This window comes from Emys orbicularis, chromosome 2, assembly GCF_028017835.1.
Source record: "Emys orbicularis isolate rEmyOrb1 chromosome 2, rEmyOrb1.hap1, whole genome shotgun sequence".
NCBI classification, from domain to species: domain Eukaryota; kingdom Metazoa; phylum Chordata; order Testudines; family Emydidae; genus Emys; species Emys orbicularis.
The window spans coordinates 188,149,332-188,172,544 of record NC_088684.1 but is presented as its reverse complement, the minus strand read 5'-3'; positions in this window follow the sequence as shown (position 1 = coordinate 188,172,544).

The following is a 23,213-nucleotide window of genomic DNA, read 5'->3' as shown; positions in this document are numbered from 1 at the left end:
GAGCTGACTAGGCTGAGGGGAGTGTGCTGCAACTTCTGAAGGGGTATAGCATGCTCTAAAAGTTACCTATCGTGCACCAGGGAACTATGAAACTCAAGTTCAAAAGATAGAACACAGTTACCTGAGGCAGAATTTTACCCCAAGTTCCATTTGGGGAGGTGTGGCCTCCCAACCCTTCAGTGCTGGCCTGTGGCTATATGGCATGACTAATCCCTAATTCAACGGTCTCTTAAAATGAACTGAGAATAATGGGGCCTGATTCACCACTGTGTAACATCCAATTTTTCTGATGTAACTAGATTTCAATGGAGTTGCTCTGGCATGAATTAAAGAGGAGGAAGGTCATAATAACTTAGTGGTGAGTCATGCCCATCAGCTTCTCTCCAAATGCTCTGCTGGTATGTTCTCTTACATTTAGAAAGAAATTTCACCTTTAAATACCTTTATTATGACCTTCCTCCTCTTTAATTCCTCCTTGCAATATACAACATCTTTGAGAATGCAGCTGAAGAAGCAAAATATTCCACATCATTTATCCTCAGGTTATAGCTGCCAAGAGTGACTGTTATACAGGTGGGTTCACCTGGGCCGTCAAGGCCAAGGCTAGGAGGTAGCTCATTTTATAATCCCTAAAATATCCATGTCCGCAATCACAAACTCCATTTGTTGTAACCTTTACCTTGTAATATCATGCAACCTATTTATCTCAAAGGCACAAAGCAGTAAGTGGTATATTGTAGACTTTCTCTCTCTTCTGAATGACTCCTTTCTTGAGAACTCAGGGTGCCAGAATTTACACTGATGCTTGTGGATCATAAAAAGTTACCCGATCCCTGAGAGGTTAGCATTCCACACGTGCCCTAAACCCATTAACTCATTTGTGCAAAGTAAACTCAGTATCTTTTTCGCTGGAATCATGTGGAGAACAGCTCCAAAAATGACTTTGTTGTTTGAAAAGTATAGATCCACAATTCAATGCTCTTTGCAACTCAGGTCCTGACACAACTATGTGAAATATTGGCAACAGTAGGGGCATTCTACTGCTTTTGAATGATTGCAGCATCTTCAAAGCCTTTTTCCTGAATCACAAGTGGACTAGGTGATTCATGCTACCGTCAAAGTATTTTTAAAAGTGCATTTGTGAACCTATGTCTAATAGTAAAAGAAAAAAAATTCTTCGACTCAATGTAAGGTGGGTCCCTTTACCAAAGAGTGACTTCTGCACACCTGCTTCCTTAGACCAGGAACTATTGGAGACACCATGCTTTCTGAGTGCTCCCATGAAGAGTGACGCCACAAGGTGCACTACTGAAGATGTCCTTCCAGGTAAAGAGTGGTGTTGCTAGATTTGGGGGAGTCAGTGGGACATATGCAGATGGAATGATAAAGACCCCTGAATCAGTATATCACTTAAACATGTGCTTGACTTTAAGCATGTACTTAAGTCCATCCCAGGCATTTAAGCATATTGACTTCAATGGGAAAATGTTTAAAATAAACAGAGAATTAGGCCCTTTTCTGAATAAGGATGGATTTAAACATGAGATTAAGCAATCTGCTGAATTTGGGGCAAAATGAGGATATGTGGTTAGCGCAGAATGAAGGGGTATAGCAACACCCAAAGATCTCATCTGGAACTCAGCCACTAACAGTGAGGGAGAGTGCTTGGTGGGTATAACCCACTAGAGAAGAAATACAAATTAATAAATACGCATTTGTTATTGAATAAATTCTTTGGTGTTCTCCCTGTTATTCTCCTCATTTTAAATATACAATATCAAATCTTATGACATCAGACACGTAAAATTGTATAATGAAACCCTATTTCTATGCAGCTGTATAGACACACAGTTAGAGTGCTGTAAAATTAAATAATAATTCTATGACACACTTAGAGTGCAGTAAAATTAAATAATAATTCTATGAACTTTCCTATTGTCCATCACTTCTTCCAAATAGTGTGCCTAGTGGTGCAGAAATGCAGAGGCTGACATTATAAAATAGTGTGACACTCAGACTACCTTTCCCAGACCTGAAGCAGAGCTCTGTGTAGCTCGAGAGCTTGTCTCTCTCAGAAACACAGGTTGGTCCAATAAAAGATATTACCTCACCCACCTTGTCTATCTCATTATAAAATAAAACCATTATCTTGTCATAGTACTGACCTTATTGAGAGACTTAGAGACATTTTCACTGGCCTGTAATGAAATGTTAGAACTCAGTGAAACTGATGCACTAAGGTGAATTTTATATTTGGGGCTCATTGTGTCCTGCACTTAGTAAAAAGCATAAAAGCAGAGCAGGAACAAGAAATCCCTCCCGACCCCTTGTATGGACCATATGAGGCCTGCTCAGAATCACCGCCCCTGCACTTGTGGCAGCATCAGGGGTGCTACCAAAAGCCTCCCTTGCCACCCAATGAGAAACTTGGCAGAAAAGGGACAGGAAGTTGTAGGGAGGAGAATGGAGAAGGTGGAGCCATGCCTATCCCCTCTTACATACTAACTAGAAAAGAAACCATAAAGGGGTGTGGTAAATTACTCCCCAGCTCCTAGAGCATAACTCTTCAGAGCGTAAACCACTCTAGAGCATTCATATGTAATCCAGGTAATAAGTAGGTGGGAACAAATTGTATATTGTGTTTCCATATATGTCGTCGATGATTTTTTAAGCCAAAACATGAATGAAAGCACAGCAGAATTTTACGTGGATTAAAGCATTTTCTTAAAAAACAAGCTGGAAATATGAGCTTGAGTTTTCCAGCCTCCTAATTATACTGACAACAGGCCAGCCAAAGGTACCAGTATAGTGGCCACACAGTGATACCACCTGGGATCTTAGTTCTGGTTCCTCCTTCCTCTAGAGGAGTATATCATAGTACATCACATTAGAACAGCCCTCTGCAGCCAATGAGAACAACAGTATGGCCTGTGAACATGGTATAAGGTCAGAAGAAAAGGAGAGAAAACACAATTTATCCCCACTGCAAAATTCTGGTTGCTAATTTTATTTCCATGTTCAAAACTAAATTCTGCTCTCAGGTTTTGCATATCAAAACAGAATCTGAGTACTTAAGATAACCTCTCACAGCTATTTAGGGCTCATGCATTGATACATTATATTCTTTCTATTTTCAAACACTAAGGTCACTTTATTTACAGTGTGCGTCATTTTGACTAACACATAAAAGGTCACACCTATTAGCTAAGATGTTTCAAGTTTTCCTAGGAGTCAAAATTCTCTGAAATTATATGCTTGTGTGTATAAACTACCTGTTACTAGGCAGAAACACACAGCGGTAGCAGAGTGTGATTTAGTCGTACTGCATTTATGAGCAGTGTGCTGTTTCAAGCTCTGCTGCACCAAATGAAGTCAAAATTCTTGAAATGACAATAAAATGGAGAACATTACACCAGCATGAGCATGTTGTACAATGATCCTTTACCTGGGTTTTTAAAACGTGTTTTATAAATGACATAGTGAATTGTTAAATAATGCTTTCTGGCCACAACTCGAAGAAATTAAGGTCTTTGGGCTTCAGTCCTGTCACCTGAATATACCTTCAGACTAGAAAATCCTCTTGCAGAGGCAAGAGAATTCACTCATTGTTTCTCCAGCAGTGAACTTCCTGAGACTTCGGACCAAGCTAGATGAGGGAAGATCTTGTGGTGAAGGCACCAAGCTCCAGAAATGTGGGTTTAATCCCCAGCTCTGCTCCAGACTTCCTGAGTGATCTTTGGAAGCCACTTTTTCTCTCAACCTGAGTTCCCCACCTGGGAAACGGAGATAACAATGCTTCCTTTGTCTATTTCCCCACCTTACCCTGACCCCAGATCCTGTAATAAGCTTCCATGTGAAGTTCATGAGTGGGTCCATGCCCCCACCTCCTTCCTGCTCCACAAGCACAGGGACTCCAGTTATGATTGGCCATTGCCTGAAGTATGTAAGGATGGGGAGAGGACTATGTGGTTCAGGGCAGATCCCCTGGGTTCAGGCAGATCTTCCAACGGGGATCTATTTACCAATCCAAAAGGACTTCCCTCTTTTCAGAGGGGAAGGGCTAAAAAAGAACATGGGGATCAACTAAGTCTGGGAGGCAACAAATGAGAAAACAGAAAGGGAGTGTGGGTCAAAAGATTCAAAATCAGGTATCCAGAAGGGGACACTGATCAGAGAACCCTAGACAGAACCCCCTGCTCCTCAACAAAGTCCAGGGAGATAGTGGATGCCACTCAGGAGGGGACGAAGGTGCAAGCACGTTTCCTTTCATGCTGCTGTATGACTACCAGTCCCTAAATGGCCCTGAGATGTCTGCTGAGTGAGGGCAGGGGCATTACTAATGCAGATTTGCTGGGAGGGTTTTATTATTAATGCCCATCCAGTTGTTATACTTGTATGTGTGTTTTTATATAAAATGTTGGTGTCCTGGGAGCGTACCTTGGGCACCATTCAAAAATAAAAATAAATAGAGAACAGGGACATAATGTAAAAAGCAGAGTCTATAGCTAGCAGCCCTTCTGTAATGACTTTGGTTTTTGCCTAGACACAAAATTCAGTGACAATAGCAATACAGCACTTTAACATTTATAGTTTCTTTAGGGGGGTTACAGTGCATAATGCAGGTAGGTCATCCAAAGACTGACTTGCTACAGGATTTTTTTATTATTATTATTGTGACTCTTCTGTGATTGCTTTGCTGCTATATATTTCCTGTCCTGACTACAGATACAGAAGTGACAAAATACTCCACCAAATGAAAGGCTGTCCTCGGGGTATTTCCAGCTCAGTAAGAAGTGGGAAGTAGCAGACATCTCAGGAGAAAGCCTGTCCTTGTAAAATTTATAGTCCAATTGTGCGAACTCTGAATTGCTGGAGCTGGGAGCTTGGAGAGCATTTTCTTTTGCTCATTCCCAGTATACATTTTTTAAAATAAAGTTAACTACAGGCTGCTCCCCATTGTCCGCTAGAGCTTTAGACTTCAGGCATTAGTTCAAATTTGTGAACGCTCCTGTCATATTAAAAACATTCAGAGAAAAATCCTAGTTCCCTTGAGGTCAATGAGAATGTTGTCTTTGACTTCAGTAGGACCAGGATTTGGCCCTTTCGTATGATATGGATGTTTTGTTTAGACTCTAGAGGAGGAACTTTCTTTTCCTTCCCTTCAAAATCTCTTCTGATATGTACCTCTGGGAAGGGGTCATTTTTTGGCAATTTAACCCTGGTTTGTTCAGAATTATTTTATTATAATAAATAATAATAATATTTAGCTCTTTATAATACCATTTGTCTACATATATCAATATACTTTATAAAAGAGGGCAAATATCATTATCTCTGCTTTATGGAGAGGGAAACTGAGGCACCATGAAATAATTTGCCCAAGGTCACACAGCAGGTCAGTGACAGAGCCGGGAACCAAATTTCAATCTCCTGAGGCCTGGGTCAAATTCCCTATCCCATGCCGTATGCTGACTTGACAAATGATCAGGTTTGTTACATATTTATTTACTGAAGTTTAAATGAGTTTTACTTTTTCTCACTTGGATTTGATATTGCTATTAGTACGTGATCTGAAACATGACTCAAACCACTACTTCCATATTTGTATTCTTTGTATAGCCATTGGCTATACCTGATCTTGCAATGAACTCTGTGGGTGCAGGGGTTTCCCCACATGGAACTCATTGTTGAAAAGAAAAAAAATTAACTAGGAACGACTGAAGTGATTCAGATTAAATAAGATCTGACACAAAGCATGAGACAAACTCAAACTGAGGCTTTAATGATGTTTGAAAAATTCTATTTTTTGGGGTGGAGGGGCGGATCAGATCGAGCTTGAAAGCAGAGATGCCAAAATACTGCAGGAAAAGATGTTCTTGTAGTATGTCCTATCCTGATGGGAGTGGGTGATTCTGGAAACCTAGGCCCTGATTCAGGTGCACAGCTTTCAGCATTTGAATTTTCCCATTGAGTAATGGAGAAACTTCAGTTTCTTGCTGAATCAGGGCCCAACTAAGAACATGCTTGTGTGCTTTTTTGCAGACTCAAGAGAGAGACAGATATTTGACTAATCGTCTAGATTTTTGGAGTACTTACCTTTGGAGTACTTATCTTACCTTTTGAAGTTATCATCACTAAAAATAACCTTTGTAAAGCAAGACAGAAGCTTTCCTTCAGTATTATTTTCATATTGATGTTATAGACAATGAGGGACATTGGGATGTTTTTTCATTAGTGGTTTATATGAATTCTGGAGCACAAGGGCTATATGAATTTGGTAGCATAAGCTTAGCATTGACAAGTGCAGAACAGTAAACAGCAGCAAGATTTCACCATTAGAAACAATTTTCAATATCGATTAACTGTTGTATTGAACCATGGCTCTTATGCTGGCTGCATACAGTATAATGCTGGCAGCATTGGACTGCAATATATCAGTGCAAATAACCTATGCTAATACACTGTTATGGTTGAGACATTAAAAAGGGAAAAATAAATACACACATTTTTTTCTCAGTTTAATGTCTCAACCATAACACTTTGCTAATATATATATATATATAGTGACAAAGTTCCTCCTCTATCTTGGTGGGTCCTGCGCTTATTGGCGGATTTTCTTGCCTCAGAGATTCACCATGTGGGTTGGGGAACAGCCCAGAGACCTTCCCCTCTGGAAGAACCCACAGTCCAGGTCAATTGGGAGGTTTGGAGGGAACCCGGGCCCGCCCTCTACTCCGGGTTACAGCCCAGGGCCCTGTGGACTGCAGCTGTCTATAGTGCCTCCTGTAACAGCTGCATGACCGCTACAATTCCCTGGGCTACTTCCCCATGGCCTCCTCCAAACACCTTCCTTATTCTCACCACAGGACCTTTCTCCTGGTGTCTGATAATGCTTGTGCTCCTCAGTCCTCCAGCAGCACAGCACAGCACAGCCACAGCCACAGCCACAGCCACAGCCACAGCCTCAGCCTCAGCCTCTCCCTCTCCCTCTCCCTCTCCCTCTCAGCTCCTTGCGCCTCTTGCTCCCAGCTCCTCACACTCGCACCACAAACTGAAGTGAGCTCCTTTTAAAACCCAGGTGCCCTGATTAGCCTGCCTTAATTGATTCTAGCAGCTTCTTCTTAATTGGCTCCAGGTGTCCTAATTAGCCTGCCTGCCTTAACTGGTTCTAGCAGGTTCCTGATTACTCTAGTGCAGCCCCTTCTCTGGTCACTCAGGGAACAGAAAACTACTCATCCAGTGACCAGTGTATTTGCCCTCTACCAGACTCCTGTACCCCACTGGTCTGGGTCTCATATATATATGAGAGCAAGATTAAGTTAAAATATCAGATTCTGCCATCAGATATACACCTGTAACCGCAATAGATAGCAGAGTATTTAAATAATCAAGGGCAAATATGGCCTTTGGTTCTCAAAACAATCACAGCTTGCTTATCTATACAGAATATTTTGTACTACTGTTCCACTTTATGCTTATGCTTTTATGCTCTATAGACAGTAAGCAACAATTTCCTAACCTGGGTGCCTAAAATTAGGCCTCTAACTCTATAATCACCTAAATAAGTGCCCTGATTTTCCAAAGTGTGCAGCACCCATTGATTTTAATAGGATTTGTTGTTACTCAACACTTCTAGAAATCAGGAAAGGTTTTGATTTCCATTAAATAGTGTGACAACAGTCAGGCCAGGGAGAAACAATTTGAAGTTCTAATTGTCTTGATGCTGATCACTAATTTCCTCCCAAAATCCTGATGTCCCTGTAGTGTGTCCCATTGTTGTGGTTAGGTCTATGAACACTTTTTGAGTAAGTTGATTAAGAAGATTAAGACAAAGGGATTTGGGTGTTCTCAAGTCTTCAGATTTTCTTGATCTCAAATAGTCAGGACAAGCTACGGAATGAAGTCAGCACTAGTTTTGGTGGTTGATGATTTTGTTGTAGTGAGAGGAGATCACATGTCCATGCTGACTTTTTAAGCATCAGTCTCTGATATTGTTGACCACAAAGTTTTAGCAATTCACCTCCAGGCCTTAGCTGGGGTAAATTGTACCCTACTGAAGTGGTTCTATGGGTATCCAGTATGTGTTAAAAGTGTGTATGAGAATATTTGGGAAGAGAGAAAGATGAGATGAAATGATCTGTGGTGCCCTTAGCATTCAGATAATATGACTGCCTCTTTTCTCAGACCTTAATAGAACAATTACTTTGCTTTTGCTGAGATTGGGGCCTGGATCAGAACAAGCTAGTGAGGACTCAGTGCAGATAGAGATCATGCTAGCAGTAAGGGGATACATCTAGAGTAGAGTTGGTCAAAAGAAGAAAAAACATTTGCAAACATTTTTCCATTTTTTCTTTAATTTCAAACTTTCAAGATTCTAAAATTTTAATGGTTTTTTCTTTAGTTTTAATGCTTGAATTCTGACAGAAAGCAAATTTGATTATACCTCTGGTTGTAAAAAATCATGCTTTACAATTCTCAACAACTAGAAAAGCATGAATTGCAAATTTTGCAGTCCAATACACCATTTTAAAGTTATGCTGTATTGGTAAGACACATAATCCCTGCCCCAAAAATACATACACAAATGGCAAACTTTCTGTGTGTATCATAAGATGAGCGGAAGCGTGATCCTTAAGAATTTTGGGGGAAAATATACTGATATTTTAATTCAAACCAAATGTTATTGGCATTGCAGTTGAAGGGGTTGAATGAGAGAATAAGATGTCTAGCTATTATGGGGAAAAAATGTCAGTACATCTGAGTTCTGAGCTGTAGTGACTCAGAATACCAGTCATGGGCTCCATACAATCAAAACCAGACAACTGTGTTGAATTGTACAGCGGATGTTCTGATATGTTCAGACCTCAATTGGGCATTTTGATTAAGCAACCCAATCCCTTTTCATTTCCACTTAACACAAGTTTGAACCCAGATCTTCAAAAGTAAAAGGAGCTATAATATTTGCTTATTGCACCATCTCATGCCCAACCCTTTATGTCTGAGGATGAATATTTTTCAGATGCTCCCTCATTCTCACAGTGTGAAGAGCTCTGTGAAACAGCTTTTGAAGTAATGTTTCAAAGAACAGGATTCTAATGATTCATTATCATAATGGCTGTTCACAGATTTAACTGTAAATGAGCCAATGCCTTGCCATTTTAGTGATATTTAATGAAGTTCATTAGACTAGGATTTATTTATTCATTTTTAATGTAAATATCTTAGGTACAATTTCCAATATATTTGAGTGAATGTAAGCTGACAGACAACTGTACAATGCTGCACATGCCTTAATGAATAAATATTGGGTAATATATATACAGAGTTTAATGTGGGGAAGAAAACCTATCAAGCAAATACACATTTATACCTCCAAGCAAAATTTATTTTGCTGACACAAATCTGAAAAGTGAATAGTCAAATGTTATACTGATTCCCGCTGTTGTACTAAGCAGGTTTCATTCATTCATATATTTTATGTATATTAGTACTTAACAATCACAAATGATTAAATGGAACAAATACTAAAAAAAGAAGACCGTCAAGTTGTGTAAAATACGCCTGCATCACAACCCTCTCATTTAAACTGTTTTTTTTATTTATGGTAAAAATCATATCAACTGCAGTGAAAAAGACAGTTTAATGTTATGGCAGAAGCTCTAATAGAGAGTAGATAAGAACTTCTACTGAAGGATTTAAATTACTTCAGATGCACTTTGAATTATAATTGCTTTCATAGGTAGCTTGCAGAAACGTTTCCTTTCCTCCTCCACATTCTATACTTTTTTTTTCCCTTCAGAGGGAATAAACACTTTCAGATTGTACCAGCTATTAGTAATGATTCCTACAGAAATACACTTACCTGAGATCATTACAAAACTCCAGAAATGAGCAGCAGTACAGACACCAGGAAGAAATTACCAAAGGGGACACCAATGGCAGTGCTATGACGCCAGTCCTCCATCTTTATTCCTAAGCAAGTGCGATATTTTTCCATAAAGCCACAAATAAACTTCAACTCTACAGGACTCCAAACTAATATATGGTCTGCTACAGGTAACTTCACAGTTTTAAGGCTCTTCTGGAGACTTTAGCTAGGCCTATCTATTAAGAAATCTTTTTTTTTTTCTTTTAAATTTGTAGTTAATTGAATGATTATGAAAAGTGCTGGATTGACAGCCCTGGAGATTGCTGCTTAAAGTATTGGTGCAGAATGTGGAGCAAGTGTGCAGACTTCCTCACCTCATCACCACCCTGCCATGTCCATTCAGTCCTTGGCATCCCTGTTGAGATTGTCAATATAGGTGCCAATCAATGTCAATTGTGGTGATGGATTTTGTGATATCATCCATCCAGTAGGAACTGTATAAAGATCATTCTCTGATTTCGCATTAACCAATGGATACCCAGCAGGTGGTAGTGGTGTTTTGTCACAAAAGACCTGGGGAGAACTTGAAGTGGTGACTTCGAGGTGAAAGGCTCCTGACAAGATTTTCAAATATAATTAGTGGTTTGGGGTGCTTTAGTTCTGGGGAGGCCAAATTAAAGTGGCTTGATTGTTGGTCACCCACCGTCAGACATTTCTGAAAATCAGGCCCTTTAGTGTGTCACAAGTCAGGTACACAAAAATTGAAACACTCCAAATCACTAGATACTTTTGAAAATCTTGGCTTCCACACAGTACTGCTATTCCCATGAGCTATCCCTTCAATAATTATTGATTAGAGCAGGCATTCTCAAACTTCATGGCACTGCAACCCCCATTTGACAACAAAAATTAATACACGACCCTAGAAGGGGGAACTGAAGCCTGAGCCCACCTGAGCAGAGAGGGCGGGGGCAAGGTCCAAGTCCCACTGCCGTAGGTGGAGGGGGCCAAAGCCGAAGCCCAAGGCCTTCAGCCAAGGGGTGTAGCTATGGGTGGGCCTAGGTGGGCTGCAGCCCATCTACTTAGCATCCAGGCCCTCCCCCCAGCTCTGGTGTGTGCCCCAGTGCTAGCCCCGCCCAGACCTGGAGGACTCCACACACTGGGTGCACACACCCCTGGCCCAACCAGAGGGGGAGGGACAACAGTGGCACAGCAGTGAGCGCCTGATGAGCATGTCATGCATGCGTGCACACCACAGCAGGAGAAGGGTGGCTGGCTGGCTGGCCGGCCCGGTGGCGGAAATCATCAAAAAACATAGGCCTGCCACCTCGGGGAGCTGGGCCTGGTGTAAGGCGGTGCGACGGGGACAGAAGCTGGTGTCTCCTCCCGGAGCTGGGTGCACATGTGCATGTGTGGGACCCCGGGGGCCACTGGCCAGAGCATCCATCACTCCCCACAAGACTGGCTAGACTGGAGTTGGTTGGCGAAGGTGAGCCCCCCGATCTCTCCTTCCCTCCTTTGTCCCCTATCATTGCCCACTCACCCGAAGTTGGGGCCCAAATGTCCCTTGCTAGCTGTCATAAACAGATAGTTAAGGGTTAATGCCTCTTTTACCTGTAAAGGGTTAAGAAGTTCACCTAGCCTAGCTGACACCTGACCAATGGGGGGTAAGATGGTTCAAAAGGAAGGAGGGAAGTTTCCTTTGTTTAGTTTCAGTTTTAAGTTTTGACCGGAGTGGGAAAGCTCCAGAATTCAGCCTCTTATCAAGTAGTGAGTATTAGTGAAGGGAATAAATAGGTTTATGTTTATTTTCTTTGTAACTTGTCTTGGGCATTAGGGAATAATCAAATTGGGTATTTTTTGTGTAACTAAGTTTTTGCCCAGGGGAACATCATCTGTGTTTTGAATCTGTTATCTGTGAGGTCAGCTGGTATGCTATCTCCCAGAGGGTTTTCTTTTACCTTTCTTTTCTTTAATTAAAAGTCTTATTTTTAAGAACCTGATTGATTTTTCCTTGTGTTAAGATCCAGGGGGATTGGATCTGGACTCACCAGGAATTGGTGGGGAAAAGGAGGGGGGATGGTTAAATTCTCCTTGTGTTAAGATCCAAGGGTTTGGATTGGTGTTCACCAGGAAATTGGTGAAGAAGTCTCTCAAGGCTACCCAGGGAAAGGAGTTAGAACTTGGGAGTGGTGGCAGCAAAACCAGATCTAAACTGGTAATTCAGTTTAGGGGTTCACATGCAGGTCCCCATATTTGTACTCTAAAGTCCAGAGTGGGGGTGAAACCTATGACACTAGCTATGCCACTGCTTCAGCCCTGGGTGTGGGTCCTGTAGCCTGAGCCCCACCACCCAGCGGTGAAGCCCAAGACTGAGCCCTGCCGCCCAGGGCCGAAGTCCTTGGGCTTCGGCCCTGGGCCCCAGTAAGTCTAACACCAGTCCTGGTGACCCCTTTAAAATGGGGTCATGACCCACTTTGGGCTCCCGAACCACAGTCTGAGAACCTCTGGATTAGAGGATCCTCAGAATATTAATTAGGTATAAGAAAATATGTTTAAATTCTACATTCCAATAACTCCAGCAATAATAAAATTTGAAACACAGTTACTATTTTTAAATATATTGCATGTAAGCAGTAAAAACTCAGTTCTGTCTCAGACACTGTGGCACTTCCTCAGAATTCAAATGAACAACTTGCAATTAGACACCTCTTAATCTCTCTTGTCGAATCAGAACTATGAGCTTGATCCTGCAGGGGCTCAGCACTCTGACTCTCATCCAGCAAAGCACTTACATACAAGCATAACTTTAAAGAGTACTGAAGTTAATGAGACTACTTGTGCACTTAAAGTTAAGCAGGTGCTTATGTGTTTTGCTGGCTCAGTGCCAGGGTGCTGAGCACCTTGCAATATGAAGCCCTTTTATAAGTTATTTCAGGATATGTATTTTACACTTATCTAAAACAAGTCAAACAATATTGTCAATTACAAATGTTATTAATTAGTGCCGAGGAAAAATGTAAAAAATGTTTTAATGAAAATGTATAAGACAGTTTCATTCTGCTGCATTTCAAAATGGGTAGATTTTAAAAACAAAAATGTTTTAAAATATCATTTAAAAAAATCAATTTGAAATTAAATTATTTTCAAACATTTTTTTCACACGAGACCACTCAACAGACCAATCAAAATTGGCCGTTGAAAACCAAAGAAACACGCATACACACACCACAACCCAAAATGAAAAAGAATTAGTAGTACACAGAAATTAATTTGAAAAACTGAAACCTTTGGGAAAATTCAACTGGTTTTGAAAACATTTCCATTTTCAAAAAGGGGCCACATTTCTTCAAAAATGTTTTTCCAATGAAAAAGTTCAACCAGCTGTATTATTTAGTATACTATATCACCTTTCTAGGTCAGTATAAATAAAAATATATAGCGAGGAACAATCAAATTTTTAAACTTTATCAAACTATTTTCTTCGTATGTTAGGTAACACAAGAAAAAACAGCCCTATTTTCTGCCTTTAAAATGTTCCGGTTCCTAACAGTCTAAACTTAATCTTGTTCCCCCATAAACCTATATGTTCTAATACGGCCTAAGTCGTCAGCAGCCATAGTTATGCTTATTCTTTTTAGAGCTACAGGCCAGATTTACAAAGGTATTTAGGCTAATAAAGATGAAGATGGATTGACAACACCTGTTAGATGCGTAAATCCCAGTAACATCCAATGGGAGTAAGGTGACTAAACACCTTATGCTCTGTTGTAAATCCCATGAGGAGCCTGAGCCTCAAAGATATTGGGCACCTAACTCCCATTGATTTCAATGGGAATTAGGCACCTAAATATCTTTGGGGATCTGAGTCTAAATATCTATCTGCTTCTTTACATACCTAAATACCTTTGTAATTCTGGCCCATATGTATCTTTTCTCTTTTTATTATAACTACATTACACAGAGTATGAAAACAATTTATGAATCCCTCTCTATGTTAGAGTTACTTGCAAAAGTCTTTTGTTCTGGAACAGTGGATGTCTGTGTGTGTGTGTGTGTGTGTGTGTGTGTGTGTGTGTGTGTGTGTGTGTGTGTGTGTAGATGTGTGTCATGGACAATTGCTCCTAACACAGAACAATCTATGCAAGAATAAGCTCAGCAACTGAGTGGAAAATAGGTCTCATCCTGGCAGCTAAAGATAGCAGCATGCACAAGACAGCAGAAGGCCTCATGCAACACCACAGTAGTGAATGTGCTTTTAGTGTTGCCACTTTCTCTGAATAATGAAAGCTCCTCATCCGTGTCTTTTGGTAGACTATTCAGTATTTATACAGTGGGCCTGTCAGTTTCTGGAATCCCACAAAGCACTTCAGTATATAACCTCTACTAAGATAAACATAGTCAGACTCTACCAGCAGCCCATTATACTATCTTTGTCTTGACACTTTACTATTTTTAGGGCATACCTGTACACTAGTAAATTGGGGGCACATTGATGTCACACTCTTCTTTCCAACTTTCTTGCCGTAATTTAATTCTCACAGTTCCATGCCTAAAGCTTCTGTTCAGTTGAGAAAGCACAACAGACTAGACCCTTATGTGGTGTAAATCAGAGTAGCATCATTGACTTCAAGGCTACGCCGGTTTACACCAGAAAAGGATCTGGCCCTGTGTTTTTAAATTATGGAGGACAAAAAAGGAAACTAACAGGTAGTCTAGTTTGTCACAGTCCTCTCTTCCTCCATACTATCCAGCAGCAACTTTGATAATTAGCTTTATGGCTCCACTTACCAGAAAACAGGAGGCAAATCTGTCAATCAGTTGTGTACATAAAGACCCAGTCCAGCCCCTTTTGCCCAATTAAAAAGATTTCCAAAGCAGGAATATGGATAGGAAACTGACAGCCAGAAGAAAACATCAAATTTCCAAATACCCGTGGTAAATACCAACACTGAATGCAAAATACCGGTATTTGCAAAGAGATAATTGATGGGTTTGCACAGCTCTACCTGAAACAAATAAATTAATTTGTATTCTGTGTACACTACAGCAAGTAACATCATTTATGAACAGGTCTAATAAGGGAACACTGCCATTAACAAGTCTGAGCATATCCTAATGAGCCTTGGAATGGAATAGAATAGAATAGAATAGAATAGAATATGTGAGTTAAAACAAAAACTTTTGTGTACTTACAATGATTCTGGCCTTTTGCCTTTTACCTTGCTTCTTTTAATCAAGTGGCTCAGCCCTTAGGCTTAAATGGATGTCCATAGCCAATAAATATTGATTACTTTCAATGGCTGGTTAATGATGGTTAGAGCTGCTAATCAAAATATTAGAGAGAAATGGTTTCAGTGTACAGATTTGATTAAATTTAACCCATGCCTTTTAAGTTGGAAAAAGGTTTTCTTTTACCTTATTTTAAACATGTGGACATTCTAAAATGTTAAGATAATCTTTAAAATGGTCATTGGTAGTGATTTCAAAGTAAGTTAGAAAAAAGCTACTCCTGGGGATCTAGTATCACTGCAATATGTCCAAACTATATGACTTTTTTTTCTGTACAGCACATGAAAGGAAGGAGAAAGTCATTAATTAACATAAACAACAAGGAGTCTGGTGGCACCTTAAAGACTAACAGATATCACACGATTCCTTGTGAACTGGGAACCGCTGAACTGGACTTTAGCTGGACATGACTGTTAACAGAACAATTTTTATCATTCCCCTTCAACTTAACAGTTAATTGGAGAAGATCCTGACACCACTGGTGTTGCCCAAGAATCTTCAGAAAGAGAGTGAGTGAAAAGAGAAGCCAAAGAGGAGAGAAGGAAGCCGCTTATCTATGTCAGAAGAAGAAGGGAATGTAATGGCTAACAACATAAAATCCTTTCTAGAAGGCTCCTGCTATGTTGACTATTGATGAGTGAGAAGGTGAGTGAGGTGATATCTTTTACTCCACAAACTTCTGTTGGTGAGAGAGACAAGCTTTTGAGATACACAGAGCTCTTCTTCAGGTCTGGAAAAGGTACTGGTAGTATCACAACTAAATACAAAGTGGAACAGCTTGTTTAGGCTGAGTAGTTGACACATATTGTAAGAGACCATTCAACCTGAAGTGGCCTGTTAACACTTCGGCAGTCACAGGACAAAAAAGAGTGGTTAGTGGTTTACAGATTGTTGTAATAAGCCATAAATGCAGTGTATTTATTAAGATCATGAAATTCAGTGTCTGGCAAAGTTTTGAATGTAAGGTCCCAGGCTAATCTTTTGAAGCTCTTGGGCAGGTTTCCTTTGAGGATGAGGACTGAGAGGTCAAATATGGAGTGATCTTTTTGTGAAAAATGTTCATGCATGGGTGATACGGTGTTTTTGTCCTTTTTCATTTTTATTTATGCGTTTGAGACCACAGTGATTATCTGGTTTCACCCACATAGTTATTATTGGAGCATTTTTGCACTAGATGAGGTAGCACACTGTGATAGGCATCTGTAGCACCCATGGATCATGAAAGGTGTGTTGTGGGGGATAGTGACCATCGTAATATTGCAAACAACAATGAAAGATATTGCAGTTTGACAATTTATGACAGTTTGAGATTTGGGCAGGTTAAATCTACTACTTTAATATATTAGTTATGCAAATTAAGGATATCAACTAATTGGTTTCTGAGGTAAGAAACTTGTCTCAGATGCCATCACCAAGGCATAAATCAACTTAATCAGACTTGAAGAAAGAAAATCAAGAATCTGGAAAACCATGGTGAAAAGAAATTACATCAGGACTATTGTCATGTATGTAATATGGCAACTTTGGAACAGCCCAACTCCACTATTGCAGGGAATGTTCTAGACATGAATGGGCAGAACCCTATTGATTTTTTTTTGGGGGGGGGGAAGAGAACCAGACGGGAAAATGGGAAAATAGCTGTTGACTGATCAAAGAACTGGTTGATGCCAGCCATTAACACCTGCTAGCATGGGGACACACACACACACCCCCTCTCAGCTCTGCCCATGTCCCAATGGTGTTTAAAATGATGACATCCTGAATGACATCTCCAAGACAGAAAGGAAAGAAATAATAGGGGGAGCTATAGAGGAGAGGAGGGTGAAGGAGGTTTCATTTTTTCCTTCCTGGTTGTGTGGTGCCTCCCCAAGCCTGCTCCATGGTGGAGGAAGGAGAGAGACAAACAACACAAAAATGTTTGCACACCACATCCAACCAATTGTAATATTTCGGTGAATGTTCTAGGCATCAATGGGCAGAACCCTGTCAATTTTGGTGAAAACTGGAAAAGCCTGAGTTAGCGTCTCTGGTGCCCCATGCTGCTGCCTATGCATATTAGCGGCATCAGCTTAACTTTCTGTGTGGGGAGACTGCATAGCCAAGAGTCTAACAGACATTAGGAGGGTTGTTATGGGGAGAGGGAATGGAGTTAGTGGGAGAAAATGGGGACCCAGAGGCAGAGGAAGGAAGAGTTGGGAGGGGAAACAGCAGGGGCTAGAGCAGTAGGGCAATGGTGATGGGTGAAGCAGGGACCCACAGGGGAAGGGAAGTGGTGGTGGTGGGAGGAAAAGGAAGCAGGGCCCGGAAGGGAACGGGTGAAGCAACAGGGACGCCGAGGGGAGTGGAGGGGATGGCAAGTGGTGGGGAGGGGAGGGAAGGGGATGACAAGTGGTGGGGACAAGGGACGCAGGGTGCACGGTGAGGAGGAAGTGGAAGATGGGAAGGGGAAAGCAGGGACCTTGGTGGGGGGGGAAGGTGGAAAGCAGGGACTGTTTATAATGAACCCTGTGTTTAATAGCTCAACCTCTGCAAATATTGGCTCTTAAAGGGGAATCTGGTGACTGGGAGGAGAAAGAGAGTGATTACACTGGTCTACAATTTTTGAGAAGTCGTCTGCTTCAGAGATAAAATGTGCTATTTATTATGTATTTTGATGTGCTGAATTCAAATATGACAATTAAAACAACTGATTGGCTACTGTTTCTAAGATATTTAAGTTTTTACATTTTATGTCTATGTATATTGTGTAGATAGTAGAGTTTTAATCATAAATTGTAAACCTAGGTCTTTTCATGTGTTTATGGTTGCTTTACATGATAATATTTCACCTGTCCTGTTTATGTAACACTTTAAAAATCAGCAAAAGGGTTATATAAATAAAATTTATTATGAAACAAAAGGCAAAAAACTATTCTGTACATAGTTTAGTCCTATTCAGTGTCTACTCGGCGCTTCTTGGCTTGTCTCTTGTATTCATTAAATGGAGCATCTCTTGTCACTGTCCAGCAATAGTCTGCAAGCATTGATGGGCTCCATTTGCCCTGATAGCGTTTCTCCATTGTTGCAATGTCCTGGTGAAATCACTCGCCGTGCTCGTCGCTCACTGCTCCGCAGTTCGGTGGAAAAAAATCTAGATGAGAGTGCAAAAAATGTATCTTTAGTGACATGTTGCAACCAAGGCTTTTGTATGCCTTGCGGAGGTTTTCCACCAACAACCTGTAGTTGTCTGCCTTGTTGTTTCCGAGAAAATGTATTGCCACTAACTGGAAGGCTTTCCATGCCGTCTTTTTCTTGCCACGCAGTGCATGGTCAAATGCATCATCTCGAAGAAGTTCACGAATCTGAGGACCAACAAAGACACTTTCCTTTATCTTAGCTTCACTTAACCTTGGAAATTTTCCATGGAGGTACTTGAAAGCTGCTTGTGTTTTGTCAATGGCCTTGACAAAGTTCTTCATCAGACCCAGCTCGATGTGTAAGGGTGGTAACAAAATCTTCCTTGATTCAACAACTGGTGGATGCTGAACACTTTTCCTCCCAGGCTCCAATGCCTGTCGGAATGGCCAATCTTTCTTGATGTAGTGGGAATCTCTTGCACGACTATCCCATTCGCAGAGAAAACACCAGTACTTTGTGTATCCAGTCTGCAGACCAAGCAAGAGAGCAACAACCTTCAAATCGCCACAAAGCTGCCACTGATGTTGGTCATAGTTTATGCACCTCAAAAGTTGTTTCATGTTGCCATAGGTTTCCTTCATATGGACTGCATGACCAACTGGAATTGATGGCAAAACATTGCCATTATGCAGTAAAACAGCTTTAAGACTCGTCTTCGATGAATCAATGAATAGTCTCCACTCATCTTGATCGTGAACGATGTTGAGGGCTGCCATCACACCATCGATGTTGTTGCAGGCTACAAGATCACCTTCCATGAAGAAGAATGGGACAAGATCCTTTTGACGGTCACGGAACATGGAAACCCTAACATCACCTGCCAAGAGATTCCACTGCTGTAGTCTGGAGCCCAACAGCTCTGCCTTACTCTTGGGTAGTTCCAAGTTCTTGGTAGTTATGAGGTGTGGTTCAGAGAAGGAGGGTGGGAGAAAATGTGGGTCCTGTGACATTGATGGTTCAGGACCAGAAGTTTCATCCTCTTCCTCTTCCTCATCTGACTCAAGTGAGAATGATTCTGGTGCATCAGGAACTGGCAGTCCTTCTCCGTGGGGTACTGGGTGTATAGCTGATGGAATGTTTGGATAATGCACAGTCCACTTTTTCTTCTTTGACACACCTTTCCCAACTGGAGGCACCATGCAGAAGTAACAATTGCTGGTATGATCTCTTGGCTCTCTCCAAATCATTGGCACTGCAAAAGGCATAGATGTCCTTTTCCTGTTCAACCACTGGCGAAGATTTGTTGCACAAGTGTTGCAGCATCTGTGTGGGGCCCACCTCTTGTCCTGATCTCCAATTTTGCAGCCAAAATAAAGGTGATAGGCTTTCTTAACCATAGTGGTTATACTGTGCTTTTGTGATGCAAAAGTCACTTCACCACAAACATAGCAGGAGTTATCTGCACTGTTCACACAAGTACGAGGCATCTCTGCTCACTTTGGCTAAACAGAAATGTGTCACTTTGCAAAATCAAACACTGACAAATAAGAGAGCATGACACTGTATGATTTCTAGAGCTGATATAGGGCAATTTGTTCAGCAAAGTGATGTAAGCTTCGTTATGATTGCATCATCCATGACTTCTAGGAATAACATGATGCAATTCATTGACGCAATACCAGCTTCAGATTGCATCATTCATTGTTTTGCCTAAAAAGCAAGTACTGTCCAAACCCAGTCATAGATTTATTCATAGATCCAGTCAAAGATGTATTTTAGTCATTTCTGGTTTAAATTGAGATCCCTTCCCTTTATAACTCACTTATCCTCCGCCATTTCCAAGTCAAGGGTCGTATATACTGACCCAATAGCATATCTTGAAAACTAGAGCCAATCAACAATTTTAAGCATCATTTTCATTCTCAGTGACCCAGAATTAGTAAAATTTGACTACATTTATTTCAGAAGCATTTTGGCTGTAGAGCAGTGACAGCAGGTTAACAAATAACTGGAGGTTTCAGAGTAGCAGCCGTGTTAGTCTGTATCTGCAAAAATAACATCACTTGCCCCATAACCTCAGCCATGCTGAACACAACGCCATCTACAGCCTCAGAAACAACCCTGACATCATTATCAAAAAGGCTGACAAAGGAGGTGCTGTCGTCATCATGAATAAATTGGAATATGACCAAGAGGCTGCTAGACAGCTCTCTAACACCACATTCTACAGGCCATTATCCTCTGATCCCACTGAGGATTACCTAAAGAAACTACACCATCTGCTAAAAAAACTCCCTGACAAAGCACATGAACAAATCTGTACAGACACATGCCTAGAACCCCGACCAGGGACATTCTATTTGCTACCCGAGATCCATAAACCTGGAAATCCTGGACGCCCCATCATCTCAGGCATTGGCACCCTAACATCAGGCTTGTCTGGTTATGTGGACTCTCTCCTCAGACCCTACGCTACCAGCACTCCTAGCTATCTTCGAGATACTACTGACTTCCTGAGGAAACTAGAATCCATCGGTGATCTTCCAGAAAACACCATTCTGGCCACTATGGACGTAGAAGCCCTCTACACCAATATTCCACACACAGATGGACTACAAGCTATCAGGAACAGTATCCCCGATAATGTCACAGCTAACCTGGTGGCTGAACTCTGTGACTTTGTCCTCACCCACAACTATTTCACATTTGGGGACAATATATACCTTCAAGTCAGCGGCACTGCTATGGGTACCCGCATGGCCCCACAGTATGCCAACATTTTTATGGCTGACTTAGAACAACGCTTCCTTAGCTCTCGTCCCCTAACGCCCCTACTCTACTTGCGCTACATTGATGACATCTTCATCATCTGGACCCATGGAAAAGAAGCCCTTGAGGAATTCCACCATGATTTCAATAATTTCCATCCCACCATCAACCTCAGCCTAGATCAATCCACACAAGCGGTCCATTTCCTGGACACTACTGTGCTAATAAGCAATGGTCACATAAATACCACCCTGTACCGGAAACCTACTGACCGCTACACTTACCTACATGCCTCCAGCTTCCATCCAGGACACACCACACAATCCATTGTCTACAGCCAACCTCTAAGATATAACCGCATTTGCTCCAATCCCTCAGATAGAGACAAGCACCTACAAGATCTCTATCAAGCATTCTTAAAACTACAATACCCACCTGCTGAAGTGAAAAAACAGATTGACAGAGCCAGACGAGTACCCAGAAGTCACCTCCTACAAGGCAGGGCCAACAAAGAAAATAACAGAACACCACTAGCTGTCACCTTCAGCCCCCAACTAAAACCTCTCCAGCGCATCATCAGAGATCTACAACCTATCCTGAAAGATGATCCTTTACTCTCACAGATCTTGGGAGACAGACCTGTCCTCGCTTACAGACAACCCCCCAACCTAAAGCAAATACTCACCAGCAACCACACATCACTGAACAAAAACACTGACCCAGGAACCTATCCTTGTAACAAAGCCCGATGCCAACTCTGTCCACATATCTATTCAAGTGACACCATCATAGGGCCTAATCACATCAGCCATACCATCAGTGGCTCGTTCACCTGCACATCTACCAATGTGATATATGCCATCATGTGCCAGCAATGCCCCTCTGCCATGTACATTGGCCAAACCGGACAGTCTCTACGCAAAAGAATTAATGGACACAAATCTGACATCAGGAATCATAATACTCAAAAACCAGTGGGAGAACACTTTAACCTGTCTGGCCATTCTTTGACAGACCTGCGGGTGGCTATCTTAAAACAGAAAAACTTCAAAAACAGACTCCAAAGAGAGACTGCTGAGCTGGAATTGATATGCAAACTAGACACAATCAACTCAGGGCTAAATAGGGATTGGGAATGGCTGAGCCATTACAAACATTGAATCTATCTCCCCTTGTAAGTATTTTCACACTTGCTTCTTATCAAACTGTCTGTACTGAGCCATCTTGATTATCACTTCAAAAGTTTTTTTTCTCTTACTTAATTGGCCTCTCAGAGTTGGTAAGACAACTCCCACCTGTTCATGCTCTCTGTATGTGTGTGTATATATATCTCCTCAATATATGGTTCACTCTATATGCATCCGAAGAAGTGGGTTGTAGCCCACGAAAGCTTATGCTCTAATAAATTTGTTAGTCTCTAAGGTGCCACAAGTACTCCTGTTATTTTTGCAAATAACTGGAGGGTAAATGACAAAGCAGCTCTGAGTGCAGGGGCTGGAGGGGTGTCTTTAACTCCCCATGATCCCCTTCTCTGCTCCCCTCTCCATTACCCCTGCTCCACTTCCTACACATTCCCTCCTTGCCCACTGGCAAAGGAATCTCTCTGTTGCCTCCTGCTGCTGACTACATACATTACAGGCAGCAGCTCTAATATGCAGCTCTCTGTCATTGGGTGTACAACTTGGCCTAGAGAGGCACAAAGTATGCAACCCTCTAGTCATCATCAGTAGGCAAGCACAAATGAGATGCCTGAAGGATGCACACCTGACAACTCCTGTAGTCTCTGTGAGTCCATGTCTGTAGCCTCCGGAGTTCTTGAAAACATTCCTGAGTTGATGCAAATATAAACAATATATATATATATGCTAGCCCAAAGTTTAGCAAACTTGTATCCTTCATTTTCAAAACTCTTTAAGACCTAGAAAATACAATGTTTTGCTCTAGGTGCTATGGCTATCATGATCAAACAGGCCAAACTGTAGCTTGCTTCAAAGGTATTTGTTATTTTCTTTCTCTTTACAGTAATTGGATGCAAATTGAGGTTTTGATTATATGTATCATTTTAAGAGCACTGTAAGTATGCAAAGAATGCTCCCTTTTTATTATGTATTTCTTTCTTAATTAAGGAGAGGGTGGGTTGAAATTCAGTGACTGAAAATGATTACCA